The 15,857-nt window shown below is 49.5% G+C and overlaps 2 long non-coding RNA genes across 3 annotated transcripts in view; both read right to left on the reverse strand.

Moving 5' to 3' along the window:
- The window catches only part of LOC141060228 (uncharacterized), a 118,794-nt gene that overhangs the window by 25,577 nt on the left and 77,360 nt on the right, over positions 1–15,857 (reverse strand). Inside the window, exon 1 of one of the 2 annotated variants that reach the window (XR_012222686.1) lies at positions 1,748–1,809. The exons of the other annotated variant lie outside the window; for it this stretch is intronic. This is a non-coding gene — a long non-coding RNA (uncharacterized lncRNA). Of the gene's footprint in view, positions 1–1,747; positions 1,810–15,857 lie in introns of those variants that run through there. 2 annotated transcript variants of the gene reach the window in all.
- Positions 12,602–14,329, reverse strand: LOC141060232 (uncharacterized). The gene is made up of 2 exons (XR_012222691.1): positions 13,684–14,329; positions 12,602–13,434 (listed from the first exon to the last, which is right to left on the reverse strand). It is a non-coding gene; the product is annotated as an uncharacterized lncRNA (long non-coding RNA).

The following is a 15,857-nucleotide window of genomic DNA, read 5'->3' on the forward strand; positions in this document are numbered from 1 at the left end:
TGAACTCGTAATGACCCGGAGAATCATGATGGCAGGGCAGTTTTAGCATTTAGTGAACCTAGCAAAAAAGCCAAGCAAGAAACAAGTGTGGCATTGCACTTTTTTTGCAATTTCACCGCACTTGGAATTTTTTTCCCGATTTTGAGTACAAGACATGGTAGAAGCAATGGTGTCGTTCAAAAGCACAACTCACCCCGCAAAAAATAACCCTCACACGGCCATACTGACGGAGAAATATACAAATTATGGCTCTGGAAATAAGGGGAGCGAAAAACGAAAAAAGCTCCGTTTATTAAAGGGAATCTGTCACCCCATTTTAGCCCTATCAGCTGCGGCCACCGCCATCAGGGGCTTATCCACAGCATTCTGTAATGCTGTAGATAAGCCCCCGATGTAACCCGAAAGGTAAGAAAAACACGTGAGATTATACTCACCGGGGGGCGGGGGGTGTTGCAGTCCGGTCCAGGGCCTCCCATCTTCATACGATGACGTCCTCCTCCTACCTTCTCCCTCGGCTCCTGTGCAGGCGTACTTTATCTGCCCTGTAGAAGGCAGAGCAGAGTACTGCAGTGCGCATGCGCGGGACCTCTGTGACCTTCCCGGCCCCTCGCACTGCAGTACTCTGCTCTGCCCTCAACAGGGCCAATAAAGCACGCCTGCACAGGAGCCGAGGGAGAAGTTAGGAGGACATCATCGTATGAAGATGGGAGGCGCCGGACGGGAAGGAGACACCAATCGGACCGGACTGAACGCCGGGGTGAGTATAATCTAACGTGTTTTTCTTATCTTTAGGTTACATCGGGGGCTTATCTACAGCATTACAGAATGCATTACAGAATGCTGGAGATAAGCCCCTGATGGCGGCGGCCCCAGCTTATAGCGCTAAAATGGGGTGACAGACTCCCTTTAAGGGGTTAAATTAATTTGGCAACTCAATAGATGAATAAAAGTCGGAGTTTTCATGGAAAACAAAATTGTCTGGGTGACCCCAAACTTTGGAGCGGTCGTGTATTACACAAGCGATTCCCCTGAGGATTAATAATCCTCCCTGCCCCCTAGATGAGCCCCCAGAGGTGGAGGGGGTAACATGGGGCCACTTGTGGGGTCTCTGCTGTTCTGGTGTCAGAGCTCTTCACACGGCGTCCACCGTCTATCCCAGCCACAATGGCGCCCCTTCCCTCCTGAGGAGTGTCCGGCCCCTTATGGGGTATCGGCGCTCAGGGGAAATTGTGGAACAAGTGGTTTCTGTTTTCTCCTCTTCTCCCGTGTGATAATTACAGACTTGGGGACGGAGCGACATTTTACTGGGAACATTTCATTCCTCCGCTCAATGTTACACAATTCTGTGACCCCTGAGGGTTAATAATCCTCCCTGCCCCCTAGATGAGCCCCCAGAGGTGGAGGGGGTAACATGGGGCCACTTGTGGGGTCTCTGCTGTTCTGGTGTCAGAGCTCTTCACACGTCACACGGCGTCCGCCGTCTATCCCAGCCACAATGGCGCCCCTTCCCTCCCGAGCCTGTGGGGTATCGGCACTCATTAGACACGGCGCACTGTGCGGCCTCAGCGCTCCTGTCACCTTTAGGACAATGATATATTTGGGGCTAAAGTGACATTTCTGTGAGGAAAACAGTAAAATTGTCATTTCTTCCTTCCACATTGCTGAAATTCCTGTCACACTGTCCGAATTCAGAGATTGTCCTGTCAGAAAGGAGAAGACAGGGGGCGGAAGGGTTAATAGGACTTACAGGAGGAACCGGCCCAGAAAGCAGAAGGTCCAGGAGCGTCCGGCACATATATGACTGCTCTGTGCACACAGGACCTGTGGTGACGTCATGCCCATGTGACCAGAAGGGGCGGCGCCACCTCCTCCATAGAGCAGACGGGAGGAAGCTGTGGCCCCGCCCACACTGTCCAGCATCTCCCCATAGGAGAGAAGTGTGGACGACAGGAAGTCACACCGTCACCAGGGGGAATGCAGCTTGTGGCCCCTAGAGGGGAATTTTCTTCATCTTATTCCAGAAGCCATGTTTTACCAAACTGAAGCTTTTTTTTTTTTATTCAGAATTTTTTTTCCCCCTTTTTTTTTTAGTTTTTTTTTTTTTTTTTACAGATTTAATGACAAAACTTAAAAATAAATAATAATAAATTTTATTTTTATAGCGCTGACATATTCCGCAGCACTTTACATTTCAGAGGGGACTTGTACAGACAATAGACATTACAGCATAACAATAATCACATAGATTATAACAGATACCAAGAGGAATGAGGGCCCTGCTCGCAAGCTTACAGTCTATGAGGAAAGAGGTAGACACGAAAGGTGGGTGGTAACAGTTGCCCTGATTGTATGGACCAGCCATAATGTTAAGTGTGTAACAGTACAGACACAGAGGGCTAATGGATGCATAAAGCATGTGGGAACATGACGCGGGGAACCTGGTTATGGTAAAACTTTTGGCTGTGCCACACAGGGATAGATTAGGTTAATGTGTTGAGGCGATAGGCCAGTCTGAATAAATGTGGTTTTCAGGGCACGCTTAAAATTGTGGGGATTGGGGACTAATCGTATTGGCCTGGGAAGTGCATTCCAAAGAATTGGTGCAGCACGTGTAAAGTCTTGGAGACGGGAGTGGGAGGTTCTGATTATTGAGGATGCTAACCTCAGGTCAGCAGAACGGAGGGCGCGGATAGGGTGGTAGACTGAAACGAGGGAGGAGATGTAGGGTGGCGCTGAGCCACGGAGAGCTTTGTGGGTGAGGACTTCCCGCCTCTCTCCACGCTCCCAGCATCTTCCGGTCCCAGTAATCCTTTGCGAGAATGACTGCAATGACGTCGCGGTCTCGGACCGGACGATGCCGGGAGCGTGGAGAGAGGCGGAAAGGCTGCGTGGGACGCCGGAAGATGAGAATAACAATATTTTTTTTGATTATTTTTTACATTCTATCTTTTACTACTGATGCTGCATAGGCAGCCTCAATAGTAAAATGTTGGTCACACTCGTCAAACACTATGTTTGACGAGTGTGACCAACCTGTGAATCAGTTCTCCAAGCGATGCTCCAGATCGCTTGGAAAACGCTAGCATTCCGTAAGCTAATTATGCTTGCAAATCGCTAGTTTTTCCACGGGAAAATCGCGGGAATTTAAAATGCGATTTTCCCGCGGAATGGAATTCCGGAATTCTTGCGGTAACTTCCGTGGGAATTCCGCTATGTGTGAACTTAGCCTAACGATTGTCGAGGAATATGATCCCGGCTGCAGCATTCTAGACAGATTGGAGGGGGGAGAGTTTGGTAAGAGGGAGACCGATTAGAAGAGAGTTACAATAGTCAAGACGAGAATAATAAGAGAAACAGTGAGGCTATGTGCCCACGTATGCAGAAAATTTCTGCTTCAAAATCAGACTCCTTCCCAGAAAACGCGCGTTTATGCGTTTTTTTCCATGTGTTTTCTGACTCATAGGAAAGAGCAAAAACGCTGACTTTTCTGCAAAATTAATGAGCATGCTGCATTTTTTACCGTGAAGCGTTTTTCGCGGAAAAAAAGCGCATCAATGTGCACAAAATGTGTGGACTTCATTTAAAACGAATGGGATGCTTCTTGTATGCGTTTTTGAAGCATTTTGACCTGGACAAATGCTTCAAAACCGCTTACATGGGCACACAGCCTAAGAGTTTTTGTGGAGTCAAAAGTAAGAAAAGGTCGAATTCTAGAAATGTTTTTGAGGTGCAGATAACAAGAGCGAGCCAGTGATCGGATGTGGGGGGCAAAGGAAAGCTCGGAGTCAAGTATGACCCCAAGACAGCGGGCATGTTGCTGGGGAGTAATAGTGGAACCACACACGGAAATGGCAATGTCGGGTATAGGTACATTAGTAACGGGAGGAAACACAAGGAGTTCAGTCTTTGACAGGTTCAGTTTCAGATATAGTGAGGACATGATATTAGACACAGCGTTTAGACAATCGCTGGTGTTTTCTAGAAAGGCAGGCGTGATGTCAGAAGAAGAAGCGTATAATTGGGTGTCATCAGCATAGCGATGGTACTGGAAACCAAATCTACTGATTGTTTGACCAATCTACTGATTGTTTGACCTGATCCTTGAGGAACCCCAACAGTAAGGGGAAGATGAGAGGAGGAGGAACCTGCAAAAGATACAGTAAAGGAGCGGTCAGAGAGATAGGAGGAGAACCAGGAGAGAACGGTGTCCTTGAGGCCAATGGAACGGAGCATAGTGAGGAAGAGCTGATGATCCACAGTGTCAAATGCTGCAGAGAGATCCAAGAGAATTAGCATGGACTAATGACCATTTGATTTAGCTGTTAGTAGATCATTAGAGACTTTAGTGAGGGCAGTTTTAGTAGGGCGTAAAGAACGGAAACTGGATTGGAGAGGGTCGAGAAGAGAGTTATCAAAGAAATAGTAGATAAGACGGGAGTTGACAGGCAATCCAGGAGTTTAGAGATGAAGGGAAGATTAGAGACAAGTCTATAGTAAAGCCCCCGTTACACACTGTGATATCGCTAGCAATATTGCTGTAAAGTCACCGATTTTGTGACGTTGCAGCGATATTGCTAGCGATATCGCTGCATGTGATACTTACCTCCGACCGGCTCCCCCGCTGGTTATTGCTGATCGCGCGAGAAGCTCCTGGATCATTTCTCATCGCCAGCTTCCTGCGGCGCTTCCTGCTGTGACGATGAGCGACGCGTGGAGCCGGGCGGGAGGACGCAGGTAAGTAGCGATCCCCGTCCCCTGCGATGTCGCTGGTGAGATCTGCCTGTGTGGCAGCGATCCTGACCGCATCATATCGCTGGTCAGGATCGCTGGTGAGTCGCTAGGTGTAACGGTACCCTTAGCGGCACAGTTTTGGTCGAGGGATGGTTTTTTTAAGTAGTGGATATATGATGGCATGGTTAAATGAGGAGGGAAAGATACCAGAAGAGAGAGAGAGGTTATTTTAGTTAGGTGAGGGGTGAGAGCAGGGGAAAGGGACTGGAGGAGATGTGACAGAAATGGGTCACTGGTGCAAGTAGTTGGGCGAGATGATGCAAGGAGCCTGCTTACTTCTTCTTCTGTGACTGGTTCAAAATCATAGAGTGCGCTAGATGCAGTGGGGGAGGGAGGACTGTTATGGATGAGTCACCGAAGGAGGAAAAAACAAAAATAATAGCTAAGTCCAGAAAACCAGAGAAGTTGGAAGCTATCGGATTGCAGACCCCTGAACCTATCCACAACAACTAGCAGTAGCCGTGGGGGGTTCCTACGGTGCCTTAGACCCCTCGATCACAGCCGGAGAACTAAATTAGCCTAAAGACAGAAAGGGGAAATCTAAACTGCCCCAGAGCAGACCCCAAAGGAATAGGCAGCCCCCAACATATAATGACTGTGAAGCAAGATGAAAAACACTAACACAGATAGAAAGATAGTTTGAGCAAATGATGGAGCCCAAGCTAACTAAATAGGACAGGATAGAAAAGCTGCTGTCTGCAATCCGCAAAAACCCTATCCAAAAATGAACCAACAGACTAATAGGAAAAACAGGCCCTGAAGTCACTAGGCTTCAAAAAGACTATATCAGCACTTAGGTATATTCTGAAGACAGAGCCAGAGATCAACAGATCAGAGACAAAAATGGAATTCAGCTCACCCCCGGCCGGGGATGGCTGAACTCCAAAAAACAAGGCAAACAAAACCAGAACTAAAGTGTACAAAAGGCAGAGCAACACTTAGCTTTGAGAAGCAGAAATCAGACTGGTCTCCAAGAATCCAGCAGGAATTCACCAGCGAGGCAGCAGGGCGTCGGCTGCCTTATATCCAGTCATCAGTTCCTGTGACCCAGTCATCATCTACCTGCTCAGCTGTTTGGTGATCAGCCTCACTACCTTCCTTCGCCAGAAGAGGGAGTTCATCAGACCTCACTGGTGAAGGGAAAAATGAACTCACAACAGAGGACAGTGCATGGTATGAGGTGATAGGGAGATAATTTCCTGTCCGAGCTGGTCAATTTTTTCTTTGAAGTAATTCACCAGATCGTTAGGTTGAAGCTCCGTGGTTGGGGCCTGTACTCTTGGGTTGAGTAAAGAATGAAAAGTGTCAAAGAGACGTTTAGGGTTATTGGACAGTGAGGTGATGAGCGTGTTGAAATAGGTTTGTTTTGAGATGTGAAGGGCAGTGTTGTATGTTCTAAGCATAAACTTATAATGGATGAAATCTTCGTGTAGATTGGATTTTCTCCACAGACGTTCAGCGCACCTGGAGCGCCGCTGCAGGAAACGTGTTTGCAGGGTATGCCAGGGTTGTCGCCATCTGTGTTGTGGTGGTCTATGTTTAGGAGGTGCAAATTCATCCAGGGCACTTTGAAGTGTTTCATTGTAATGTTTCAATGCAGAATCAGGACATGAGAGGGAGGAGATAGGGGCCAATGAAGACTGCAAGTTCTCCATAAGTTTCTGGGTGTTAATGGCCTGTATGTTTCTATAAGTATGGACAGTGGGGGTGACCTGAGCGGCCTGGCAGTTCTTGATAGAGAATGAAAGAAGGTTGTGGTCAGAGAGCGGGAGAGGGGAGTTTGCAAAATCATCCATGGCACAAAGCCGAGAGAAGACCAAGTCGAGGGAGTTTCTGTCTCCATGCATTGGAGAATTAGTAAGCTGCGAAAGGCTGAACGAGGAGGTTAGAGATAAAAGGTGAGTAGCAGATAGGGAGAGGGGAAGAGCAATGGGGATGTTGAAATCGCCCATGATGAGGGTAGGGATGTCACAAGAGAGAAAATGTGGAAGCCAAGTGGCAAAATGATCCAGGAACTGATGGGAGGGGCCGGGAGAATGATATACCACCGCCACTTGCATTGAGAAGGGGGTGTAGAGTCTGACGGCATGGACCTCAAAAGAAGAGACAAGTGAGGGTACTTGAGGGATAACCTGAAAGGTACATTTTGGTGATAGGAGCAGACCAACGCCTCCACCTGCTCTAATAAAATACAATGCGGCGAGGAGCCCTGCTGTGAATAACGCTTAAAAGCAGCTACAAATATGATAAAACTGCATAAAAAGGGCATCTAAGTGGGCACCGAAGGGCGTTACTGAAAGGGTTAAATGACTGAACCCGGCCCGAATGGGTTATGACCATGAGAACTGGCATGAAAGCCAGCAAATAGCCATGGTATCTCCATTTCACCTAATCTTGAAAGCTGGCCACTGGAAGGGCATGGTGAAACCAGAGTTACACAGTGTAAATCACTACAGGGTGGGCCATATATATAGATGCACCTAAATAAAATGGGAATGGTTGGTGATATCAAATACCGGGCACACCCAAGGATTTTTGGTGCAAAAAAAATCAGAATTTTAATATATACAATAGCCACTAGTTACAAACGTTTCAGTCGTGATAGACCTTCATCAGTGTACTAGGGTTAGTTTCTAGATGCTAGTGTGAGTAAATCACAAATAGTAGCCAAAGATCGGGTAAAGAGTGTAGTACGGAACATAGGGAGGTGACAACTCCCTGTCTTGCGGTGGATACTGTGACATAGGATACCTGGCATATACCTATTTTGGCATACTGCAGGTCACTGACCACCTAAGTTCCGGGATGTTCTTGGGAACATCTGACAGGAGGAACTCCAGCGTACCACGGTACTGGAGATCTTCACACTTCAAGGCGCTATAGAGGAGACGTTCAGGAAAAGCACATAAGTTGGCGGAGTGTGGAGGGGAGCTTTCCATCTTGCCTGAGGTTGACTGGGTCCCTGACCTGGAGAACACGGCACAGAAGCGGGCACTACTGACTGAGTAAAGCCTTGGAACTACATGCCCTGGTGTCCTCCATTCCTTCCTGCGTCCGTCTGCCTGACACTGCTACATCCCCTGCGCCGGACACTACACCATCAAAGTGTCCCCACATCTACACTGCCCTGGGACAACAGCCCTGCCTGTGGAGGGCTATACCATCATTGCTGCATCACACCATCTGTCCCAGAGGATCTCTTTGCAGCGTCGGCTTAACACCTCCCTTGCCGAACACCACAGGTGGCGTCACAAACTATTCCATTCCATTACACCATTCACATCCCCGCCATTGACTTGGGCGCCCAGGGCCACCGCTGCTGTGACACATCCCACTGACACCGGCCCGGTACCCCACGGCCCTGGGAGGGCGACCCACTAAGTCCCTATACACACTCATAATATCAGAGGGAGGGGATCTTAATGAGTCATTCGCAGGTTCATGCAACCATCATCATTCACACAGTAGCAACTAGAGACTATACTAGCGCATGGCTGAGCGGCCATGCAAACCTTTTATAGCCAGGACTTTCCGGAAGCTTCCAGATCCCTGAGATGGACCAATCAGATCTGGAGAAGGATCTGGACATGTGGCTCGCGTTCTGCAATGGGAGATTGTCTCGTGAGCATGCTCAGTGGAGCGACAGAAGGACTTAGCCTCTGGAGCGATTTGCTGCTGAGCAGACTGCATTGCCATTGCTGACCCAAAGGTGGCAGCAATAGCCAGCCCCACAGAGCAGGTCTGGGCAGAGTGTCTGGGAAGCTGGGATTGCTGAGCAATCTCCTCTGCGGTCGGTCGGTCGAAAGACAATGGGAGACTGCAGAATGTGAGGCTCTGGATTCCTGTAGAACCGCAGCAGGAACGCGACACCTAACATTACCCCCCCTAGGGCCCCCTTCCCCTTGAGCCTTCCAATCCACCAAATAAAGTTTTTTGCCACGTACCACCTTGTGTCCCACAGAGGCATAGGCCTCAGGCTCGTCCGAAGACAAGTCTGACTCCGCAGATGACTCGGAAAACAGGGACATGTGAACAGGTTTGAGAAGGGACACGTGGAAGGCGTCAGGGATGGCTAAGTCGCCAGGAGAAGTTGGAGCGGGGCACCGATGTGTGTCGACGGGCGTCTTCACTCACTTTAGAGGATAGCGTGACATGCGGGGTGCGACCCAGACTGTCGCGAACCTCCATTGCCCGGTCTGCCACCGGCAAGGGATACAGTAACCCAGCCAGCCTCTGTTTAGAGGAGCTGCTCCGAGCATAAGAGGCGTATGCCTGAATGTATTTTTTAGCGTCCCGAGCCCTGTGCGGCCACCAATAAGAGCTTGCCAGGAGTTTTGTGGTCTGCTTGTAGCCAAAGTGACCATCCACCCTGGACGCGTGTGCCCACGTGAGAACCTTGGACCGTAGATGAGGCGGGACAAAGGTCTTGCCTGGCAGCAGTGACTTGAGGACGACCGGAGCCACGGTCTTCAGATTCCCAGTAGGTGGCGCGGAAAGATCTGCAGGCACCTCCGCAGAGGCTACTTGGACGACTCCCCCCATGCACTTTCCCACACAGTCTTTGCTCCATTCTATTATTCTCCCCGAGGAGAACTCTATATGAGGGGAATGGCAACAGAGCCAGGGAACCCCGAGGAGCACCTGATCGATGCCCTCTGGCATAATGAGCAGGGACACCGTCTCCCGATAAAAAGGTGGAATTGAGAGCTTAAAGGGGTGCTGTTTGGTGGGTAATCTGGGATGATAAGGTCGACCCGTTTACCACCCTGATGGGTACTGAGTGAGGAAGTGGTACCAACGGGATAGCGTGCTGTTGGGCGAAGAACGAGGACATAAAGTTCCCTTCTGCCCCGGAATCCATTGTGACCTGTACCTCCCAGGAGGAATCACCGCTATCTAACATCCCTTGGAGCGCTGGATTGGGGGAGACGGTCTCCATAGCGAATAGACCCTCACCAATTACCAGTGGACGTGGTCGTTTTTTCGGCCGCTGCGAACACCTGTTAGCCACGTGACCAGACTGTCGACACTGGTAACAGCGTGTGGAGCGTTGTGCCGGCCGTGTCTTGAGACCGGCGTGGGACACCTCCATGGGCTCTGGAGGTAAACTCTCTTGCTCAAGAGGTTCTAGAGGATCAAAGAGGTTGGGAGCCAAGCTAATCTTCCGTCTGGATTGAGCACGCTCCAGCCCGCGCTCCGAAAAACGGAGATCGATGCGGGTGGAAATAGCAATCAGCTCTTCCAGACTTATGGGAACCTCCCTGGTAGATAGAGCATCCTTAACATGCTCCGCCAAACCTCTCCAGAACACAGGGATGAGGGTTTTATCAGGCCATTCCAGCTCGGAAGCCAGTGTCCGGAAACGGACGGCGTACTGGCTGACCGAGAGGGATCCCTGTGTTAATGCTAGTAACTGGAGAGAGGTGTCGTGAGTGACCCGTGGCCCCAAAAAGACCTGCTTCAGAGATGTTAGGAACTGAGCAGTGGTCCGAATCACAGGGTCACCACGCTCCCACAGTGGCGTGGCCCACTCCAACGCCCTGCCCGACAGAAGGGAAACGATAAACCCCACCTTAGCCCGCTCTGTAGGGAATCACGCGGCCAGTAACAAGCTGGATAGAGCACTGGCTCACGAAACCCCTGCAGGAGGCAGTGTCACCAGAAAATTTATCAGGCAACGGGAGGCGGCAAACTGTCGGTGCAGACGTGGACACATGCGAGACAGCCTCTGCGACTGACTGCACAGCAGCCTCAGTAACCTTCACAGCTGAGGCAGAACTCTCGAGAGTCGCCAACCTGCCCTCCAGCTGCCGAATGTACTGCAATAGCTGCTGCTGGTCCGCCATTACTAGCCAGACCCTGGCGCTAGTATAATGTTAGGGACGGCGGAACGCACTAAATATAAAATAACGTAAAGTGCGTTTGCCACCCGGGGTCCACCGTGCAGAAGGTGTTAACACTGCTGCTAGCTGATGCCGGACGTACGATATGGCGGTATAGCGCACGTAGGTTGAACGTCACCCAGGTGCGCTGAGCGATCTCTGTTTTACTCACAGAGATGCCTTAAGTGCAAAACACAAAAGGGCTGAGCCTGTCAGTGTCACAGGTCTCAGAGGTGTGCACGCACGGTATATGGTCACAGGAGCTGGGCCCTTGGCAGAGGATCAGCATCCGTCTAGACCTACCGTGTATGCGGCGTCGCAACTGCGGACGCCAAAAGGAGCTGCAGACTGCAGCGCAGCGACAGACACTGCCGCTAGTCGACAATGCCCAAGAGGGGGCGCACTGTCGGACGCTAGTACTGTGTGGATACTTATTGTGGCTATAGCTTGCCACTGGCTGGCGCTGACTCTAAAGCTAAGTCCCTATACACACTCGTAATATCAGAGGGAGGGGATCTTAATGAGTCATTCGCAGGTTCATGCATCCATCATCATTCACATAGTAGCAGAGTGGCCATGCAAACTTTTTATAGCCAGGACCTTCCGGAAGCTTCCAGATCCCTGAAATGGACCAATCAGATCTGGAGAAGGATCTGGACATGTGGCTCCCGATCTCCAATGGGAGATCGTCTCGTGAGCATACTCAGTGGAGCGACAGAAGGACAGCCTCTGGAGCGATTTGCTGCTGAGCAGCCTGCATTGCCATTGCTGACCCAAAGGTGGCAGCAATAGCCAGCCCCACAGAGCAGGTCTGGGCAGAGCCTCTGGGAAGCCGGGATTGCTGAGCAATCTTCTCTGCGGTCGAAAGACAATGGGATACCGCAGAATGTGAGGTTCTGGATTCCTGTTGAACCACTGCAGGAACCCAACACCTAACAGTAATGATGTGGCTGGGCTGTGTGTTCTGTACGCACAGGACCTGTGAGAGGGGAGGAGTCAGGGTTCACATGATCAGGGGCCTCTGTGTCTGCACTCTGCAGGACTCTGCTGTGCTGGTTGTCTTGGTGCTGGATGAGGTAAAGTTTCTGTGTGGGGTCAGGAGTGCTTTACAGGGTGGATGTAGCAGAGCTGTGTGTGTACAGAGCAGAGCCGTGTATGAAGTGTACAGAGCGAAGCCACATGTGTACAGAGCGGAGCTGCGCGTGTGTGTGTGGGGCGTACGGAGTGGAATCACGTGTGTATGGAGCCGCGTCATGTGTGTATGAGGTGTACAGAGCGGAGCTGCACATGTATGAGGTGTACAGAGCAGAGTTGTGTGTGTACTTGGTGTATGTAGCGGAGCCATATGTGTATGGGATGTACAGAGTGGAGCCAAGTGTGTACAAGGCATACAAAGCAGGCTTTTCCCAAAGGACACAGGAGTACATGGCGGAGCACTTTAAAACTTGCACATGACAGTCCACCAGAAGTGATGTACTGGAAATTAGGTAAATTCATGAGGAGATTGTGACGGAACCAGGAATGCTTCGGATCCATCACCATGTCCTCCTCCGACAGTGCGGACAGCAGGATCGCCTTGGAATCGGGGATGTTGGCCATGTGAGTGGATCATGATATGTCCTGCACCGGGAGGGTCAGGTGGGCGTTACAATGGGAGCTGGGCTGCTATAGAATCTTTCTCTTTCTCATTCTATGTTCTGTCTTTCCCTCTATTTTTCTTTCTCCCTCTCTGGTCTTTCGTTCTCTAATCTTTTTTTTCTTTCTCTCTCACTGTTCTTTCTTTCTTTTTCTTTCCTTTCTTTCTTTCTTTACTTCTTTCTCTCTCTCTGTTCTTTCTCTGTCTCTGTGTTATTTCTTTCTTTCCCCTCTTTCTTTCTCTCTCTGTTCTTGCTTTCTTTCCCCTCTTTCTCTCTGTTCTTTCTTTCCCCTTTCTCTCTCCCTGTTCTTTCTTTCTTCCCCTCTCTCTTTCTCTCTGTTCTTACTTTTGCTCTGTTCTTTCTTCCCCTCTTTCTTTCTGTTCTTTCTTCTTTCTCTCTCTGTCCTTTCTTCTCTTGCTGTTCTTCCTCTCTCTGTTCTTTCTTTCTCTCGCTCTCCTTTCTTTTTTCTCTCTTTCTTTTCTCAGTACCTGTCAGTGTGCCTATAGTACCAGCCACTGTGCCCATAATGCCAGCCACTGTGCCCTCTTTACCAGTCAGTGTATTCAGCAGTGCTAAATGGGTGCAGTTGGGCATGGACATGAGTGTGAATAGTTGTGAAATGGGTGTGGTCAGGGGCGTGGCCTAAATTTTGCCACGGCTCGCTGTGCGCGCCGCATTATTTTTCCCTCTTTTCCTTCTTCAAAAGTTGGGAGGTATGCAATAAGAAATGTTCACTAGTTGCATGCTCCTGGCCAAATGGATACTGATTAGTGTGCAATAAAGAAATCACACCAGAGACACAGGCGGATGTAACCTCTCTTCGATCAATCTATGGCACAACTCCAAGAGCTTTATTAATCCAAACATAGGTTTATATATCCCCTGTAAGGGGGCTCTAAAATGGGAGTGATCGGATGTATTCCATTGGTTAGTGGGTTGGGCAGTGAGCTAGTCCGTGGGCGGATCCATAAGGTAATCTGGCTGGGTTGGTCCATGAGGTCATCAGAGTGGGCGTCATCGTGGGCGGATCCATGAGGTCATCAGAGTGGGCGTCATCTTGGATACCAGCACATGGTGTGTGGTGAAACAGGAAATGGCAGCTATCTTTAGTGTCCCACTTTGATCTGAAAAAGCTCATGTAAGGTGAAATAATACACTTTATGGGTAGTTCTCAATCTCTTATGTCGAGGTTATTTAAGTATTTGATCTTAAGGCTCTCCTCAACATATGTATGCATGGTATATGCCTGTATGAATGTATGATGGTATATGTGTAGATATATGCCTGTATGTGTAAACATGCATGGAATATGTGTATGACTGTATGTATATGCATTGTGACACTTCGACTATCTGTGGACGGGGAATACTCACTTGGCCAGTCGTTGAGGCATACGCTGGGACACTCAGGGTTAAAACAAAAGTCCAATCGATTTATTAATACTGAGCATAAACCGAATCTCAGGTACTTGGTAACTTGCAGCACCCCGTGCACTGTTCGGCTCTACAGTACCCATGGACCTCACTGAGTCTTGGTGTACCTAACACGGATTAGTGTCCATTAACTGTCCACAGGTTCCTCGATACCTCTTATCCTCAGAGGCATCCTCTCCCGAGGTATACCACAGGTTTTCTCTCTCTGGCACAGCCTAGCCAGCACTGCCCGTGCACAAACACACAGACTCCATCTTGGGTCTTCAGACACACCCCCTTGGGTGGGGTATGTAGGTGTCTGGATCCACCCATCTCTCCAAGTCACCTGGAAGCCTTCCCAATGTATATTAACCTTCAGCAGTACATCTGCTGAGCAAAACAAGCCCAGGCTTCCATCACAGGGCCACCCACCTCTGTGATACATACCGCCCATTAACCACATGGACACTCGCCATACCACATACCTCCCCACTCTGCCTAAGGCTCCGAGGCTTGGCACTTGCTATTACCCGACCAGAAACCCATCTCAGTCGCCTCTGAAAGTCACACCGTCTGTCAAAATCGGGCCGAATCACTGAACCCTTTTGGAACTATCCATCGTCCGACTCCTTCACCTCCTCTGATAGTGTTGCCCCTTTGTTGGACCACCCCCATCCCTGGCGGTCAGTACAGTGTGGTGATTCCCTGACACCTATACCTTCTGTCTGGTCTGACCCTTTGTCACCACGTCTGCTACAGGGGTTTCCTGCCTAGGTCACGCATCACTGAACTCACAGAAGAGTCACTACTTCTAACTCTTCCTTGTCCTCTTCCATCAGGCCACTTTCGGTTGTCTCTCTATTGACAGTTTCTCCTTTTGTCTTTATTACCCAGAGAGGAGTCGTTCCATTTATCTTCCGGTTGAGTACTTCAAGCCTTTAAAGAAACCCTCGTCTCTCAATACCTCGAGTTGAAAATGGCCGCCATCTTCTTCGTCTTTCCTGCAGCTGTTTATTAATTTGCAGTCTCTCAAGTGTCAGCTGCTCTACCACTCTTAGGTACGCCATGCGATGTTCCAGGAGCATTCGGATATTCTCAAGGCTCTAGATTGATCCGACAAGGAAGAATGGAACCATCCCACCTTCACCAGCTACCTGGGCTTCATCATCAGCCGGAATCCTCACTCTAGCCACAGCAGACTTATCTACGATATAAGCACCTCTATATTTTCCAATATGGCCTTGTTCACTGATTGACACGTTGACAAGTGACCTCTGAGCTCAGAGACTTCCTTCTCCAGCTCATCAACTCTGTACTCAGCCACTTGTCTCAGGTCCTTTTCTCGCTCGACATGGTCTCTTATTGTCTCTTTAACCATCTCCACTTCGTGAGCCTGTTCCCTTTTGGCTAGCACGTGTCGGACCATAAATTCATTAATTAAAGTTTCAGATGGGGCAGCTTGCCAATCCACTCTCTGCTGCTTCAGAGTTCAACCTATTTCTTCATCTGCAGGTTAAGATTTTTGTGGGTCTTCCCTCCATTACCATCAACCACCCCTAGGGCCTCAACAGGGCTCTCTGAAGAGTCAATGTTCTCGCTCCCAGACTCCATCTCTCCACCCTCGGGTTCTCTGGAGTTCTCACCCCCTACTGTCCTGTTGTCACACGCCTCAGTATAGTTCCCTTCCTCTTCCAGAATTTTGGCACAGTTGTCATTTTCCACCACCTCTGAGGCAAATGAACCACCAGTCCACTCTCCATAACCTTTGTGGGTTTTCACTCCACCTGCACTCTCTGGGATTTCTCCTACCACGATCTTTGCTGAGGCATCTCCACCATCACAATATGTCAGTTTAATTTTCAGCACATCAACTGTTACCTCTGTGCTGGGGTTTGTCAGCGGCAATGTGACCTCTTTATCTAGGACATTAAGTTTGTTTGCACCTGACCCCGTCTCTTCTTCAGAGTGTTCAGCCTGACCTGCCTTTCTGCAGCCGCCATGTCCCTGACGACCAGGGGAACCCTTGCCATTTTTACTCGAGTCCACCTTGCCGCACTCTCTTCAGACATTTCCCTCTCCTCCCTCAGTTCCCAAAACCATTTAAAGTCCCGGCCTTTTACAATAGGGAATGGCAA

The sequence above is a fragment of the Dendrobates tinctorius genome, unplaced genomic scaffold (genome assembly GCF_039654945.1).
Source record: "Dendrobates tinctorius isolate UK_male_01 unplaced genomic scaffold, ASM3965494v1 ptg000233l, whole genome shotgun sequence".
Taxonomy (NCBI): domain Eukaryota; kingdom Metazoa; phylum Chordata; class Amphibia; order Anura; family Dendrobatidae; genus Dendrobates; species Dendrobates tinctorius.